This window comes from Aethalodelphis obliquidens, unplaced genomic scaffold (genome assembly GCF_003676395.1).
Source record: "Aethalodelphis obliquidens isolate GAN/ISIS:26980383/991018 unplaced genomic scaffold, ASM367639v1 scaffold1, whole genome shotgun sequence".
Lineage (NCBI taxonomy): Eukaryota > Metazoa > Chordata > Mammalia > Artiodactyla > Delphinidae > Aethalodelphis > Aethalodelphis obliquidens.
The window spans coordinates 54,671,719-54,678,060 of record NW_020837945.1 but is presented as its reverse complement, the minus strand read 5'-3'; the positions used below and the strand labels follow the sequence as shown (position 1 = coordinate 54,678,060).

Genomic DNA, 6,342 nt, shown 5'->3' with positions numbered 1-6,342 from the left:
ATGGCAAAATGTTCACCACAATAAGTCTAGTTAATACCTGTCAGTATGCATAGTTACAACGAAATCTTTTTCCTTGTGATGACAACTTTTAAGATTTTCTCTCTCAAGCAAATTTCAAATATGCAATACAGTATTATTACCTATAGTCACCACATCCCTGGGACTTATTTATTTTAAAACTAGAAGTTTGTAACTTTTGACTCCCTACACCCATTTCTCCCAGCCCCTCCACCTCGTGCCTCTGACAGCCACCAATCCATTCTCGATATCTATGAGCTTGGGTTTTTGCTGTTGTTATTGTTGTTGTTGTTTTAAATTCTACATATAAGTAAGATCATATGGGTTGTTGTTTTTTTTTTTTCGGTACGCCGGCCTCTCACTCTTGTGGCCTCTCCTGTTGTGGAGAACAGGCTCCGGACGCATAGGCTCAACGGTCATGGCTCATGGGCCCAGCCGCTCTGCGGCATGTGGGATCTTCCCGGACCAGGGGCACGAACCCGTGTCCCCTGCAATGGCAGGCGGACTCTCAACCACTGCGCCACCAGGGAAGCCCGATTTCATTCTTTTTTGTGGCTAAATAGTATACCATGCTATATATATACCACACCTTCATTATCCATTTGTCCATTGATGGACATTTAGGCTGCTTCCACATCCTGGCTATTGAAAATAATGTGTCAATGAACATGGTATTACCAAACTCAGGTTCGGCTGCTCGCTGCTCAAAAGCCAATACAAAGACGAATGTTGGTTAGAAAAGGAGAGGTTGCTTTATTCAGGAGGCTGGCAACCTGGGGAGAAGTGGGCTTGTATCCGAGAACCAACTCCGAAGATTCTGCCCAACCATGAAAGTTTTTAAAGGGAGAAAGGGGAAGCTAGTCACTATTAATCATTCAGGGAGGGGGCCACAACCTTCGTCATCTTTCACTGTGTGCAGACTTGCTGAATACTTGTGATCTTTCTTTAGATGCTATCTTGTTCATGCAGTTTGCTCACAAGATTACTGGAGGGGAATCTGGGGAGAAGATCTAGTCCACCGTTAATTACTTATTCATCATTTCTACTTCTTTAATTTAAGAAAAGAATCAACACATTAAGCAAGGCATTGTGTGATCAAAAGATTTGAAGGGTGTGCTTGGTCCAGAGGTTAGTGAAGCATGAGGGCACCTGGTGTAAAGGTTAAGTTAAAATATAGCTTTGTTAAATACTGTTTGATTCCATTTATATGAGGTACCTAGAATAGTCAAATTCATTGAGTCAAAAAGTACATTGGTAGATGCCAGGGGCCGGGGGCGTGGGGGAAGGAGGAATGGGGAGTTAGTGTTTAATGGGGACAGAATTTCAGTTTAGGAAGGTGAAAAATTCAAAAGATGGATGATGGTGAGAGTGGCACAACAATGTGAATGTACTTAGTGCTACTGAACTGTACAGTTAAATATGGCTAAAATAGTATGTTTTATATTATGTGACTTTTACCATAATAAAAAAACATTATGTGTGTGTGTATATATATATAACTATTGTTAAAGTCGTACGACACAGGGCCTCCTGAAAAGAGCTGCTTACAATGGGGGAACATACATCTTTTCAAATTAGTGGTTTCATTTTCTTCAGATAAATACCCAGGAATGGAATTGCTGGATCAAAAATTCTTAATTTGGCTGTAAATGTCTTTGCTTAGAGAAGCCAGATAGTTCAGAAATGTGCAATGTTCATGGAGAATTGCCTCTCAACAGAAACATGGAGGCAAAATAAAAAAGCTCCTCCCTCAGTAAAAGTCCCTTTAGTTATACACAGCCTTTCAAGAACATTTTATATAATTATACCGCCTTATATAGTAGCATTTTGAAGAATAGAAGTAAGGGAAAGTGTGAGTGACTTCCATGTTTCTTCCTCTGTATTGACCACATGTGGGACGCAACATTCTATTAAGGAACACTGGAGTTCAGGTGGTCCATCCTGTGACCATCAATAACATGAACAGCGGTCAGAGGAATGGCAATAACGTGTAATGTGAAAGAACATCTGCCTGGTGGACGACTCAACGGAAGATATGAGATAAACTCCTTCTTTCTCAAGGGATGCTGGAAGAATGGGACTCGTGGAGCAGGGGAGACCTACACTTGGAGTACAAGGATGCTCTCATTTGCTCCAAGGTGAGCTGGCTTGCTGAATTCTTCTCCTTGGCCTAGAGAGAGGCTGGACCATCCCCAATCAGAGGAAGCCCAGCCTGAAAATCTCCACTCACCCTCTTCAGACCTAAACACTTTTGACTTACCTGCAGGTGGCTCTTTTGCTAATGACTGTCTCCCTGGGCTTCACTAAAAGGAAGACGGAGGGCTTGTTTCTCCTGAGGGTGTGTAGGAACTCTTCCCCGAGAATAAACCCCTTCTTGGCAGTGCAGTCGAGCAGGTCATCAGCACACTCCTGCCTCAGTGTGGCTGACCTTCTCCTGCCTGACACTGGCAAGGCCCTCAGATTATCAGGCTGCAGCCCGAGTTTTCCAGTCTCTGCCCAGTAGCTCACCCAACTCTTTTGTTATTTCCTCTATCTGCACAAGAGGTCGAGTATCTAAATCGCCATTTTTGGTTGATGAGGGCATTTTGGCTTCTGAACCCAATTTCCAATGTGTGTGGTCAGGGGATTCCCACCACCACCACCAAGCAATACTTAGGACACCAGCCGGGTGTCCTAGAAGTCAACACGATTCTAACATGATCCGCCGTGAGATAGTATCAGACCACAAAACACCAGTTGTGAGCCCAGGTTGTTACCCCTGCTTCTGACCCACTGGCTATAAGTCTGAGGTCCCCATAGCCCCCTACTTGGGTTTCATTAATTTGCTGGAACAGCTCACAGAACTCAGGAAACCCATTTCCTCACTAGATTACCAGTTTATTACAAAGAATACTAAAAGACATGAATCAACAGCCAGAATGAGGAGATACATAGGGCGAGGTCCAGAACAGAGGAGCTTCTGTCCTCACGGAGTTGGAACCCGTGGAAGCATTCCGGTTCCCCAACATGGAAGCTCTCAAAACCCTCTCCTTTTGGGTTTTTAGGGAGGCTTCATTACCTAGGCATAACTGATTGAATCATTGGCCATGGTGATTGAACTCAATCTTCAGCCCCTCTCCCCTCCCTGGAAATCAGGGGATGAACTGAAAGTTCCTCTATTCATGGTCGGTTCCCCTAGCAACAAGTTCCCATCCTTAGTCACCTCATTAATATAAACCCAGTTGTAGTGGAAAGGAGTTTATTATGAATAACAAGAAACCTATTTTACCTTTATGGCTGTGAAGCAATTTCAGGAACTGAGGACAAGAGATCAAAAGGGTTTGGGGATCCGTGAGCCAGGACAAAGACCAAATACATATGAGAAATACAGAGAAATACCTTTTGGTCATCTAATGACCAAATACGTATTTCTTATATGTACTACAATATTGCAGAGGGTAAAAATAATCTCATGAAGTATAAAGATGGGGCTAATCTTCGTTTGAACCATATGAAATTCTTTTCTTGACAGTCAGAAAACAGTTAAGTATTGGCAATTTCATATGATTCACCTAATGGTTCTTCCTGCCTCAAAAGGCAATGTAGGGCACATCAATTCCCCAAGTCAGCTACACTCATTCGATTTCCATGATTTCAGCAAAGCACATACACAGAGGACTCAAGCATGTATCTCCAGCTCCCGCTTCTCTCCTGACCCATTGGACATCCCCATTTGGATGTCACAGATGCACCACAAAGTTGCTAATATGTCCCAGTTAAAATCACCCTTCCTTCCTTTTCTCAGACCTACTCATTCTGTATTCCTTATGGCACATGGCTCCAATGTCTACCCAAAGTCACCCAGGTCTACCCAGGAGACTTCTTGGCTGCTGTTTCCTTAATCTTCACCTCCACTCGATAGACACACGTATTAATAATGTCTCCTTAGCGGTGGTCGGTCAATTTCCTACTTCCCCACTGCCCTCTTCTAAGCCTACATTGGCCCATGCAAGTGTCCTGGGGCCATCTCGTTTCTCACTTGACTCTTTTTCAAGGCCTCCTACCAGGTAGTCCTCCATCCCCACAGGTCTTCTAGTCTTTGGGATCCATACCACCTGAGTTTTCTTTCTTTCTTTTTATAATAGCTTTTTTTCTTTAACTTTTTATTTTATATTGGAGTATAGCCGATTAACAATGTGTGATAGTTTCAGGTGCACAGCAAACAACTCAGCCATGCATATACATGTATCCATTCTCCCCCGACTCCCTTCCCATACAGGCTGCCACATAACATTGAGCAGAGTTCCCTGTGCTATACAGTAGGTCCTTGTTGTACACAACCTGAGTTTTCACCAGTTAATAGTTACAAGTAACTGATTACTACTGTTAAAAATGACCAAAGAAGACAACTTAGGTGATACAAACAAACTTTATTTGATACTTCATGAAGTGAACAGTCAGAACGTCAAAATGGGGCGGAAGGCAGGAAGCTTTTGTAGGCTAAAGAAGGAACAAGGAAGTAAGTAGAGACCCCAGAGTTGGCTTCGTGTTTGGGGAACCACCTTTCTGATCAAGTGGAACATTTCCAGGGACACAAAAGTTGTCTAAGTTTTGCTTTGCTGACATGGCACCCTGGGCAGAAGCAGCTCCATCTTGGGCCAAGAAACTTATTTCAACACTGCACAGGAAGAACAATGTGCAACGCTATGCTCCCAGATGGCTGCAGCTGGGCAGAAGGGGGAAACGTGATCCTTCATCTTTCTGGAAGGGGAAATGATTTTTAACTGTCAGAAATCTGATAAAAAATTAAAAGTACATAAAATCAGTTACATAAATTGTAAAACATAAGTCATGATTCTATTTGTTTTGCGACAACTTAAAAAATGACTAATTTTTCATCAATGTAGAAAATAAATACGGATCACTACAATATCCAAGTGGTTGTTCCCACTTCCTCCCTCCTCTGCAAATATTATACTCACCCTGTGCCTGTGGTTGGAATTCAGTATTGGAAGTGGAGGAGGCTGGAGGGAGTGGAGGGCAGGAAGAGAGGATCCAGATGGAAAAGGTGGGAAAATGTCAGAGAGAAATTTCCCTTGTGCCCAGTTTCGCTCAGAGCTGCTTCTGCCTGGAGCTCTACAACAAAAACGGTTCAGAAAGGAAGCCAAAGAGAAAAAACTCTTTTGTGAAGCTTTCCAGGTGTAGACATGTCTGAAAAGCTGATTGTGTTTCTTCCCAATCATGCAGGTCCACGGTCACCCAGGTCCAATCAGCACAAAGACTGAGATGATAAACATACGTCACAGAAGTTTCCAGGCTTCTTTTCAGAGACAAAAAATGCTTGAAATATACGGTTCCTCTCTGGAGGTTTTGTTCATCGCAGGCCCATGTTTTACTAGCTGTCAGTTGGGGAAGCAAAGGCAGGAGTCAGCACCACGTCCTGAGGATCTATCTTCTGGGGATTTCAGGAGACACCAGGGAGTGCTGTGAGCTATGGGGAAACATCCCACATCTGCCCTGGAGGAGCAGTTCATCTGGCTACTGTATTTTGTATAGCAACAACAGTGTTTCAATCAGATAGATGTTCTCCTACTTTCATTCATCCAGGTAGTTCATTTCTGCCCAGTCAGGCAGATTGGCTGAACAGAAAGACTAGCCTGTTCATCCCAGGGTCTGGAAATGCCAAATGTATTTCTTTTAAATCCTGGACTGCTTTTCACTGTACGAGGCCAAGCCTCCTTCCAGAAGGTTCTGCTTGGCAGTTAAGCCAGGTCGTGCACCTGGGCTGCTAGGGGTCGGGACCTCGTGTTGGGCTGTGAGGGCTGGAGGTCCCCCATTCGCCTCTACCGTGCAGTGAGCCAGGCTGGAGCAGTGGAAAGAGCATGGGGTTTACAGACAGTTTCTAGCAACGTTCCTTACTAGTGTTGTGACTTCTTTCTCGTTGTTAACATTCAGTGCATTGTTAGCTATTATTATGAACAAGTATTAGAGGCCAAATGTCACCAGCACTAAGGCACTGTTGTCCTCTTGTCCCTTGCTACTTACAGATTGGTGCATAGATTGGTGCATCTTCATCACCAGGGAGCTTATTAGAAATGCAGACTCTCAGGCCCCACTCTAGAATGATGGAATCAGAATCTGTGTTTTGGGCTTCCCTGGTGGCACGGTGGTTGAGAGTCCGCCTGCCGATGCAGGGGACACGGGTTCGTGCCCCGGTCCGGGAAGATCCCACATGCCGCGGAGCAGCTGGGCCCGTGAGCCATGGCCGCTGAGCCTGCGCGTCTGGAGCATGTGCTCTGCAACGGGAGCGGCCACAACAGTGAGAGGCCCACGTACCAAAAAAAA

At 44.4% G+C, this 6,342-nt stretch overlaps 1 long non-coding RNA gene across 1 annotated transcript; it reads right to left on the bottom strand.

Moving 5' to 3' along the window:
• Positions 1–4,407: 4,407 nt before the first annotated feature.
• On the bottom strand, positions 4,408–5,530 carry LOC113619476 (uncharacterized). The gene is made up of 2 exons (XR_003432401.1): positions 4,980–5,530; positions 4,408–4,792 (listed from the first exon to the last, which is right to left on the bottom strand). It is a non-coding gene; the product is annotated as an uncharacterized LOC113619476 (long non-coding RNA).
• Positions 5,531–6,342: the final 812 nt, after the last annotated feature.